Source organism: Carassius auratus, chromosome 20, assembly GCF_003368295.1.
Source record: "Carassius auratus strain Wakin chromosome 20, ASM336829v1, whole genome shotgun sequence".
Classification (NCBI taxonomy): domain Eukaryota; kingdom Metazoa; phylum Chordata; class Actinopteri; order Cypriniformes; family Cyprinidae; genus Carassius; species Carassius auratus.
Genome location: NC_039262.1, coordinates 28,283,779 through 28,295,974, shown reverse-complemented (window position 1 = coordinate 28,295,974; position 12,196 = coordinate 28,283,779). Strand labels below are relative to the sequence as shown.

Sequence of the window (12,196 nt, the reverse complement as noted above, 5' to 3'; positions counted from 1 at the left end):
TTACTTATTTATTTACTGAAAATGTAGTGACTGTTGTACCAATTCAATTGTTTTCAGTGTGAGACTTTCAATGGCGTCTGTACTAATGGTGAAAAATTGTATATCACAGCTTACAAATTTCTCCTTCTTTCAAATCCAGTCTTGGAGAATTTAATGTTTAAAGTAGAAGCAGCTGTCAGGATAGGACTTACAAATGCTGCATGTACTAGTGAGGCTTGCAGCAAAGCACAGCTACAGAATGATGTGAGGAACATAGTCTGGGAGCTGTGGATTGCGGTTTGGGACACCTGAATCAGAAAGCGAAAACATATGACTCGGTTGATTTGACTCAGTTTTATTTATTTTTATTCAATCTTCTATAAATACATAGTCACTAAGACTTATCATGAACAAAATGTGCCTCACAAACTCGATCAGAAGCTGCAGGCTTTCTTCGGAATGTCCAGGTTCAATCGCCTAATTGCACGCAACAATTTCTTTCATTTTTCGCTATCCTTTTCGGAGGGAATTCGAAAAAACTTTTTATCAGGCCCCCAACTAACCGTACAATCGACCACACAGCAATAGTGAACCATCCTCTTCTCTAAATCCTCCTCCAAACGTGCAAAACAATCAAATTACAGGTATCTAGCGGTGTTTCCTGCCACACGATTCCCATGATGCAACGCGACAAACATAAACAATGACGTCACAAAAGATCCGCCTATTGACTCCCTTTGCCAATGCATTGATAAAATTAATAGTTGGATGTGCCAGAGCTTTCTTCAGCTAAACAAGGAAAAAACTGAAGTCATTGCATTTGGAAACAAACATGAAGTGTTCAAGGTGAATGCATACCTTGACTCTAGGGGTCAAACAACTAAAAATCATGTCAGGAATCTTGGTGTGATTCTGGAGACAGACCTTAGTTTCAGTAGTCATGTCAAAGCAGTAACTAAATCAGCATACTATCATTTAAAAAACATTGCAAGAATTAGATGTTTTGTTTCCAGTCAAGACTTGGAGAAACTTGTTCATGCCTTTATCACCAGCAGGGTGGACTATTGTAATGGGCTCCTCACCGGCCTTCCCAAAAAGACCATTAGACAGCTGCAGCTCATGCAGAACGCTGCTGCCAGGATTCTGACTAGAACCAGAAAATCTGAGCATATCACACCAGTCCTCAGGTCCTTACACTGGCTTCCAGTTAAATATAGGATTGATTTTAAAGTACTTTTACTCGTATATAAGTCACTAAATGACCTAGGACCGAAATATATTGCAGATATGTTCACTGAATATAAACCTAACAAAGCACTCAGATCACTAGGATCAAGTCAGTTAGAAATACCAAAGGTTCACACAAAACAAGGGGAGTCCTCCTTTAGTTACTATGCTGCCTGCAGTTGGAATCTGCTTCACTATACTGATTGCACTATATTTTCACTTTTTTTATGTAAAATCATTTTCTAACTGTTTTTAAATTCATTTTAGTTAAGTAGTGTTTTTCATAATTTTAAAAGTTTTAAAATTGCTTGTCTTTATTTTTTTATTTTTCTTCATGATTATTTTACTTTATTTTATGTAAAGCACTTTGAATTACCATTGTGTATGAAATGTGCTATATAAATAAACTTGCCTTGCCTTGCCTAGTAATAAGTAGACATTTAAAATACATCAATAACTGATATCATAGTTTAAAATAGATAAAATCAGAGTTAAGGCTTGCTTTATGTGTTGCTCGATGAGGATTTCTCAATCGTTGCGACTTTAAATCCTGAGGACACAAAATGGCGTGGAAGCTCCTGCCGTGGAGTGAAGAAGAGGTGGCGTTACGAGGATTCTCAGACAGTTGAAGTGCCCAATGGAGTTAAGAGATTTGCTCTCAATCTATTTTCAACACTTTAGATTGTTTACCACGTGGGGTTTGACCAATAGCATTGAATTGTGAAATAATATGAAATAGACAAAATTTGGACATGCGAGGATTCTGCCCGTCAGTGACGATATTTTAATAAAGGTGTTCCATTCCAGTGTTAACCTGATTCAATTGGATCTGTGGTTCATATGAATTGTATAGTATACTGTGCCTTATGAAATGTATCATTATTAAATGTATCATAAATATAGATCAGCACTTACCTAATGTAAGTTACTTTGCAGTAACCATGAATTTGTCAACATTTCTCTCACCACTGTTAATGTGATTTGGACTTGAGGCTATTTTGTCCATCGTTCTTTCATTTTGGACACCTCATACATTGAGTGACAGAACACTTCTCTTTTCTTATATATTTACATATTAATAATTTAAGTTGTATTGTGTGAAGTTAAGTTATAGTTTTATTAATAAGTTCATTAAGTTAAAACTCCTGGTCTCCTGTTTGTGCTATGGTAAGGTGTTATCTTTCGATTTCAATCTTTGTTTCCATATAGTACAAGGTGCCATATTTAATATTTTTTTATGTCTCTTATATTTGAATTTCTCAACATTCTCCTCACCACTGATAATGAATGGGTTTGGACTCAATTATGTCAGTGTTCCATTTTCATTCATTTTGGACACCTCATACATTGAGTGACAGAACACTTCTCTTTTATCATATATTTACATATTTGGTATTGCTGGATTCAGCACAACCCCACCTTTCCAACAAGCCATCATATGTGTTTCTATGATAATGCCAGGCAAAGCAAACACAAAGTAAATGAAAACATTCTGCATAGATATTAAATTTGTGCATGTCCGCTTATTTTAGATATGTGTTTACATGTGTCTATTTATTCCATACATCAAGATATTCACATCCAGTCTTTTCTAGTAGTTAAATCAACTTCCTGACTACAAACATGTCAAGTTTCAAAGCTCTCAGAGCTTGTGCGATTGATCTGCATTAGTTTATATGCCTTAACTCCCATACGGACAGGCTAAATTTTAGTCCTTTATTGGTTTTGTGGTGTATAACAATATCTGTTAATTTAACAATCTTAGCAGTAAAATATTTTTAGCCAAGAATCCATTTCATATATGGGAGACCTTAGAGATTAAGAAAAACATTGTTGGGTTTAGTTCTACCTCCGGTAGGGGTATCTCGAAAACTAAAGCACTTTTTGACCATTTGTCACTAGCCTATATGTGCATGCTTTCACACACAACCCTAGAAGATCCCGTAACGACACGTGACATCAGCGCGTGACGTATAATGTACGAGTCGACAACGCTTGGCACGTTATACTTTAACTGAAGCAAGCAAACGATCTCTGCGTCAGCGCGGAAAGTGAGGAACTAACTAGAGCCCGACCGATATATCGGCCGGCCGATATTATCGGCCGATATGAGCTAATTGCATTTAAATCGGCATCGGCGTTTATAACGGCCGATGAAACATGATAAACAGTCTCATATTCTTCACTCATGTTATGAGTGTTGCATAGTTTGCCCACCAGAGGGCGGTCTGCAGCTCCAGAGTTGCAACAGCGCCAGAAATCCACAAAGAAGAAAGCGATCAGCCAAGCCACCCAGGTGAGTCTGTCGTTCGTCATGTGAAATGATTGTAGATTTAGTTCATACACTGTATATAAAAACGGTGTGGTAGTTCTAGTTAACCGTCCTATCATTATCACTTCTAAATATTCTGTAACATCACTTACAGCAGCTAATGCATTGCTATATTAGATTAGCCACAAAGCTAATACCATGTTTATCAGTGGAAGAGCGCGAACGTTAATAAGAGGTCGAACTATAAAGTTAGCGTTTAGTGCTTATTCTATTGCGGTGTGTTTCCCACATAATGACCGCGTAATGTGCCTTTCACACAGGACGCGGTATGCACAGCGCTTGGCCGCTGGGTTTAGCTTTGCCCTTCAGATACAACGCGATTTGCCCTGCTCTGCGCTATGGCGTAGGCGGAGTTTTAAAAACTTTTAGCGGGAGCTCTTTCTTAGTCTGTTGTTCCTCTTTTCGGTCAGCAGCAAACATGTATCTGTCCCGTTGTAAGAAGCGAGCGATAGCGCTAGTCCTGCCGATGAGAATTAAGAGAGAAGCAAGGAAGAAGAGGCTACCCTCAGGCCCAGGGAACAATTTGGTGAATTCAGGCTGGTTACGTTACTCTAACGCTAATATAGCTTCCTTTTTAGCAGGCCCCTTAAATGCTTGCTATTAACTTGTTTGAAGGTTCTTCTCAAAATTGACAGCGGTGTGTTCATGGCACTAACGTTAACCATTTTGATTCAGACTGCACAAAGAGAAGAGGAGAAGATATACGGGTCCGTTGTGAATGTGTCTGTGAGAGCAAATATAGTGTAGTTACAGTAACTACAGTAGGTGCGTCAGAAATGATTAAATCAGAGGGGACATGTAAATAAATGTGAGCTGAACAAGCGCTTTTTTCTTTTCTTTTTTTTTCTTACATATTGTTTCAAAGCAGCTTTACAGACATAACAGGAAAATGTTGAAATAATATTGTTAAATATAAGGAGGTTAATACCTATTGCTTGACAAATAAAAATATATATATATATATTTCTCATTTTTGCCTATGTAGGAGATCCCTGTTTATTATTATTATAATTCTAATGATGACATGAGTAATGATACATGGTGATATTATTAATACACATGCTTATTCTTTCTATGTCTCTCTTTCTGCCCTACAGATGGCTGAAAAAGGTGAATGATGTAGCAGCAAAAGTGTGGGACTACTTCTGCAAATACTTTAACTTTAGTATTATAATTTATTTACAGTACACACACAGACTGTTAAAATCAGCTTCAACTGGAAGAAAGTAAAAGTGTTAAATGTTTAAAATCAGACTGTTTTTTGATCGTTAAAAAATATATACTTTTGATGTGCTATTGTTTAGTGATTGAGACTATAATCTAAGGCTTTTTTTTACATAAATCCCTTCTGGAAAATGGTTTATACAGCCCACATACATAGAACAGGCAGATATTTTGCCATTGAATGTTATGTAAGTGCAGCTTATAGGAAATGGGTCTAATATCCAGTTTATTTTCAAAATCAAAATATCGGCTTATAAATCGGCTCTTTTCAAGTTAATGTCGGCATCGGCATCGGCCCCCAAAAATCCATATCGGTCGGGCTCTAGAACTAACTGATCTCTGCTTCATTACAGTTTGCACATGTGTTTTCGTCGCGAATGTTGATCTTCCTTCAAAACAGCCGGTAAAAGAGTCGCGCAATAACGCGCGTCATCACTTCGATACCAAATTAGATCTGGCTTTTGTTCACACAGCGCTCGTCCCGGATCGATTACCGCAATGTTACTAGGTCCCCGACCCGGGTTCGATTCGGTTATCAATCCCGGGACGTGGTTGCTTTCACACAGAAGGCGACCAGGCAATGTTACGGGAATATTGCGGGTTCGACGTGCAGTGTGAAAGGGGCTAAATAGATCCCAGCGAGTGAGAGTAATGGTCATCTCTCTGACCGGGCCCTTACATCAACTGGCTCACCACAGGGGTGTGTTCTTTCCCCCCTTTTATATATTCTGTACACTAATGACTGTCGCTCTGTGATTAAGGACAGATAATTTGTGAAGTTTGCTGATGATACGGTTATTGTCAGCTTATTGAACAGAGGAAACTTCACACGGTTTGGTCATTGATCATTACATGGTGTCAGGATGCTTTTCTTGAACTGAATATCTCTAAGACCAAGGACATGTGTATTGATTTTAGGCGTAATGTCATGAACACTGAAAAAATAGTATAAATGGTCAGGAAATAGAGGTTGTTACAGAGTATAAGTACCTAGGATCCACTATTGATGATTAGTTGCGCTTTGACTCAAATACCAGCAGTGCCTATATTGCTTGAAGAAGCTGGCAAAGTTTAATGTGGATAAGACCCTGCTAACCCTTTTGTTACAGGTCTTTTGTTGAGTCGGTATTTACCTTCTCCTTAGGCCCCGTCCACACGGAGAAGGAGCTTACCCCAATCTGATCTTTTTTTCCTCGTCTCAAGAAATATCCGCGTCCACACGAAACCGCATAATGATGTAGTATACATGCCAGACCAGTATGTGGCGCTGTAATTCTGCCACAGAGATACACTAAAAACAGAGAAGAAGACTTGGACTATGCTCATAAACCTTGCGCGTGGTACACAAACGAACATGGAACAATACATTTATTAATCAGTGTTAATGTTAGTTAATAAAAAGACAATCGTTCAGTGTTTGTTCATGTTTTTGTTGCTGTTACGTGACGTAGAGGTGTCTGACTAGGGGGGAGATGTGGGCTGATGACGTCATCGTTTCAGAAAATATACGGATTAGCCGTCCAGACGAAAACGCAAAGACGGCGTTTTCACATTTATCCACTCTTGGACCCGGTTTAAAAAAATAGCGGTTTCACCTGATGAAAACGCCAGATCCGTGTGGACGAAACGCCTATCCGATAAAAAATGTGTGCGTATTCACAGAAACGCGTCTCCGTGTGGACGGGGCATAAATCTGCTGGTATGGGTCCATCAGTGTAAAACAGAAAAACTCTCTTTCGAGGTTAAGGAGAGCAGCAGCACAGGTTCTGTGCAGAAAGGTCTGGAGGAACTATATCAGAAGCAGATGTAAAGAAGGGTTGAATCTATCCTGCTAGATCATTCTCATCCCTTACAGGCTGGATATCAGACGTTGTCATCGGGATTACGCTTTAAACTCCCAAAATTCAGAACCAACAGATATAAACACTCTTGTGTGTTTATATCAGATGTCAACACTCTTTAACTGTTGTCTTATAAACACTTCGATACAATTCATTTATACAAATAAATATTTGACACAAAATGAGATGACAAATCTTCTTATTTAATTCATATATTACTTAAATTTAATTACTAAAATGAACTCAATGACACCTCACTCTGCCTTTCGTAAGTATATAATATGGATAAGAAACAAAATAAAGGTAAGTGATTAGATGTTATATTTTTGTATAAACAATTTTATTCACAATATACACTACCAGTCAAACATTTTTGAACAGTAACATTGTTTTTAAAGAAGTATCTTCTGCTCATCAAGTCTACATGTATTTGATCCAAAGTACAGCAAAAACAGTAACATTTTCATGGATTTTTTACTATTTAAAATAACTTTTATTATCATTATTATTTGAATATATTTTAAAATGTAATTTATTCCTGCGATTTCAAGGCAGATTTTTTTGCATCATTACTCCAGTCACAAGATCCTTCATACATCTTTCTAATATACTGATTTGCAGCTCCAAAAAACATTATTATTATTATTATTATTATCATCATCATTATTATTATTATTATTATTATATTACAGCTGAATATATTTTTTTCAGGTTTCTTTGGTTAATAGAAAGTTCAGAAGATCAGCATTTATCTGAAATAGAAATATTTTGTATAATTATAAATGTCTTTGTCAATTTAAAGCGTCCTTACTAAATAAAAGTATGAATTTCTACAATAACCCCCACCCCCACCAAAAAAAAAAAATTATACTGACTCCAAACTATACGTAATTGCATATAATGTTACAAAAGCCTTTTATTTCAGATAAATTCTGATCTCTGGATCTAATCATCAAAGAATCCTGACAAAAAAATGAACTCAACTGTTTTAAATATTGACGATACTAATAATAATAATAAATGTTTCTTGAGCAGCAAATCAGTATATTAGAATGATTTCTGAAGGATCGTGTGACACTTAACACTGGAGAAAATTCAGCTTTGATCACAAGAATACATTTAAAAATATATTCAAATAGAAGGCAGTTATTTTAAATAATAAAAATATTGCACAATATTACAGCTTTTGCTGTATTTTGGATCAAATAAATGCAGGATTGGTGAGCAGAAGAGACTTCTTTATAAAAAATAAAAAAATAAAAAAAAAACATTAAAAATCTTAACGTTGCCATTCAAAAACTTTTGACTGATAATCTCTCTTATGATCATGAAAACAGTCCTGAGCTAGATTAAGCTTTGATCTCTACAAACCAAACTATCACTTTAATCAAATATTTAATAATAATGTTAAAAACCGTAAAACTGCTTGATTTAAGGTGTTGCATAAAATACTATAGACGTGACGTGAATGCTTTACTGAGCTTGGCAAACGTCCACATCGGTGTAATAAGATGCAGTTTTAACTGCTGCTTTCATGCGTTATTGAGAGGAAAGCGCGCGTCATATTTTTATTTGGTTAAATACATTTTTGTGGCTTAAGACTTACAGATACTATTCCATATCGCATTTTGATTAAAGTATAAGGACCTACTTTTGATTAATTCATTCAACATTTGACATATTCAGTGACATTCCCCACTTAAGTGTGAATTCTGTTTTTATGACTGGATTCTGCAATTCTGTCTGCGTTTTCCGCATCGCAGGAATCATAGGGGGCTAAGAAAGTCTCTGAATTTATAGCTGGAGGTGCATCTATCACACGTCTAATGAGAAGCGCTCAACAACCTTCAGAGGCTCCCTCGAAACAAATGTTACATGTTACTTGCATTTTTAGGTCTCGCCCATTTTAATCGTTCAACTGAAAGATTTAGTTACTAATGTTGCCAGATAAACAGCGTTCTGACTCCAATGATTACGAAAACACAGTGCTCGAGATAACTTATGCAAAATGAGACGTGCTTGATTTATTAAAGTAGATTTATTAATGTTTTTAAAAGCGTGAAAGAGAACTTGCGCTGCACACAGGTAGTCAACTTTTAGTGCCTTTAAGGTTACGGTCACAGACCCTGGGTGCATCCACAGCGGAGGACGCGAGCCAGGCCCCGGGGCGACGACTTCTCCCCCTCCGACCTTTAAAATCTCCACACTGAACCGATTCGCTCCCCGCCGCGAGATGGGACATGGCGCTGTGATCATCTGATACTCCATCGTCCGACACGTCCATGCTACGTTCGCCGAATGTACAGTGCACACTAATTGTTTCCCTGGAGCTCGTGTTCCCGATGTTTCTGCGCAGATACCCGCGATCCTGAGGGCCGACGAGAGCCCCAGAGTGGTCGTTAACTATATGCCTCAGTGTTACCTTCTGGCCAGGACAGATTCGCAAATAACCTGCCTGATCTATCTCAACTGCTATTTGCACCCAAAAATACACATGAACTAGATGAAATTACTGACAACATGGGCACTATTTTCTCTAATACATTAGAAGCTGTTGCCCCCATCAAATTGAAAAAGGTTAGAGAAAAACGTACTGTACCATGGTATAACAGTAATACTCACTCTCTCAAGAAATTAACTCGTAGTCTTGAACGCAAATGGAGAAAAACTAACTTAGAAGTTTTTAGAATTGCATGGAAAAACAGTATGTCCAGCTATAGACTGCTCTAAAAACTGCTAGAGCAGAGCACATACACAAACTCATTGAAAATAACCAAAACAATCCAAGGTTTTTATTTAGCACAGTGGCTACGTTAACAAATTACCAGACGCCATCTGATTCAAATATTCCACCAACGTTAAATAGTAATGACTTTATGAATTTCTTCACTGATAAAATAGATAACATTAGAAATACAATAGCGAATGTAGATTCTACAGCATCTAACACTTCAGTTTCATCCATCGCACCCAAAGATAAACTGCAGTGCTTTACAACCATAGGACAGGAAGAGCTAAATAAACTTATCACTGTATCTAAACCAACAACATGTTTATTAGATCCTGTACCCACTAAATTACTGAAAGAGTTGTTACCTGTAGCCGAAGAACCGCTTCTCAATATCATAAACTCGTCGTTAACTTTAGGACACGTCCCAAAACCATTCAAGCTGGCGGTTATCAAGCCTCTTATTAAGAAACCAAAACTAGATCCTAGTGTACTGGCAAATTATAGGCCTATTTCAAATCTTCCATTTATGTCTAAAATTTTAGAGAAAGTTGTGTCTGCTCAATTGAGCACCTTCCTGCATAAAAATGATCTGTATGAAGAATTTCAGTCAGGTTTTAGGCCCCACCATAAACTGCACTTGTTAAAATTACAAATGACCTGCTCCTTGCGTCAGACCAAGGCTGCATCTCATTTCTAGTCTTACTTGATCTTAGTGCTGCGTTCGACACCATAGATCATGACATACTCATAGATCGATTACAAAACTATACAGGTATTCAAGGGCAGGCTCTAAGATGGTTTAGATCCTACCTGTCCGATCGCTACCATTTTGTTTACTTAAATGGGGAGTCATCTCATTTATCATCAGTAAAATATGGAGCGCCACAAGGATCCGTCCTAGGTCCCCTTCTATTTTCAATATATATGTTGCCCCTTGGTAATATTATTAGAAAATACGGAATTAGCTTCCACTGTTATGCTGATGATACTCAGCTATATATCTCAACGAGACCAGATGAAACTTCCCAATTATCTAAGCTAACAGAGTGTGTTAAAAATGTAAAAGATTGGATGACAAATAATTGGTTTAGCTCCAGCGTACCTAACTAGCCTTCTACCACGTTACAACCCATCACGCTCCCTAAGGTCACAAAACGCTGGACTTTTGGTCGTTCCTAGGATAGCGAAGTCCTCTGTCCAAACTCTGGAATAGCCTTCCTGATAATGTTCGGGGTTCAGACACACTCTCTCTGCTTAAATCTAGATTAAAAACACATCTCTTTCGCCAAGCATTCGAATAATGTATCTTTTAAATTGTGAGTGTAGTTTCATCTGATCAAATGTGCATTATTATTCATTAGCTTGGGTTAAACTAATTTTACTTTGTTGGAACAGCAGCTATGCTAATGATGTCTCTATGTGTTTCTCTGTTTCTGCTGGGATCTTCATCCCGTGGTAACTAGGATTTATACAAGCTCCAGTCTGGATCCAGAACACCTGAGAAGAGATGATGCTGACCCTCAGAGGACCCCAGATGATGCTGACCCTGAATCAACAAACAGAACTAACAATTATTGCTACATGTGTAACTGCATCATATAATTACTGCTGTTAATAATGTTCATCTTCTGTTTGATTACGTCTTGTATTAATTTTTCTAAAAATCCTGTCGTATGCACATAAACTGACAGTCACCACTTATAAGCTACTACTAAATATTTAGAAACATAATTTTCTGTAGTTGCTTTTTTAATGATTTGTATCGTAAAAAGCGTTATACAAATAAAACGTGAATAAAAATAAACTTGAATGGAATAAATGAACAAAGGGTTGAGATTGATAATATGAGTAACAGAAGTCTACATTGGATCTGTGACAGCAGCCTAATATTCCTGCTGCCGACTGTGTGCTTTATATTAATCAAACTACCAAAGACAAAATCACTCACTGCTCCTGACTCAAACACCTTTGTAGCTTTAATAAGAAACAAAAGAAGTTTAATTCTTAAAGTGAAGACTATGCTGATTTATTTCTCAATAGGTTATTCAATTTCTCTAGTAGATTGTTTACTGAATACTTCAGACTTGCTTAAAAAAACTTTAAAGCACAGTTTGTTTCATTTTTATCTTTTTTATTCTATTGTTTTCCTTTGGTTTGTTTTTTTTTATAACTAGCAGTTTAATTATTTTTAATAATTTAAGACTTTTTGAATTTTTTACTAATATGAGTCAGCAACCTTATTTACAGAAAATACATATTTAACATATATCACTATCTTGAAATAAATTAGGGATGCACGAACTTGAATGTGCATCTGGTCAGTAAAGCCGGATCTGTAATCAGCAGTAAACCGTGGATTCACGCGGAGCAGTATTAACTACAGAGTTCACTGACGAGCTGCACAAAACATGACCGTGTCTCGGTGTAGTAGATCCTGCTCCACGTGAAGCACACGCGTGTACAGATTTACTGCTGCACACACGGAAGCTCTTCTCCAACAGCGCACCAGTTTGTGTCTTAACGTGACTGAACGGACAAATGCACAATAAAGCATGTCAGAATTATTACTCCAATGTACAATAACATACATGTATAGTGATACTATTTTATTTTACACCTGATCACTTCATTTCAGCAGTGTGTCTTACCTAAATATTACCGATCGAGCTATCTGAAAAACTTCAAGCACACTTTATCTGAACAAAGCTTACAAAGATACTGTAAGATGGTCATTCAGCACATCGAGCCCAGAATTACTCTGTTTCTTTACTGTACCTGTCGTGGTCATTTACACCATCGCTAAGAAGAGAAGAGAGCGGTGTGTGAATATAAGGCACATTACAGACAGACTGAAAGCAATCT

General features: G+C 37.1%; 1 protein-coding gene across 1 annotated transcript in view; it reads right to left on the bottom strand.

The window, feature by feature from the left end:
• LOC113037720 (TGF-beta-activated kinase 1 and MAP3K7-binding protein 2-like) overlaps positions 1-12,196 on the bottom strand; it is a 41,517-nt gene that overhangs the window by 28,021 nt on the left and 1,300 nt on the right.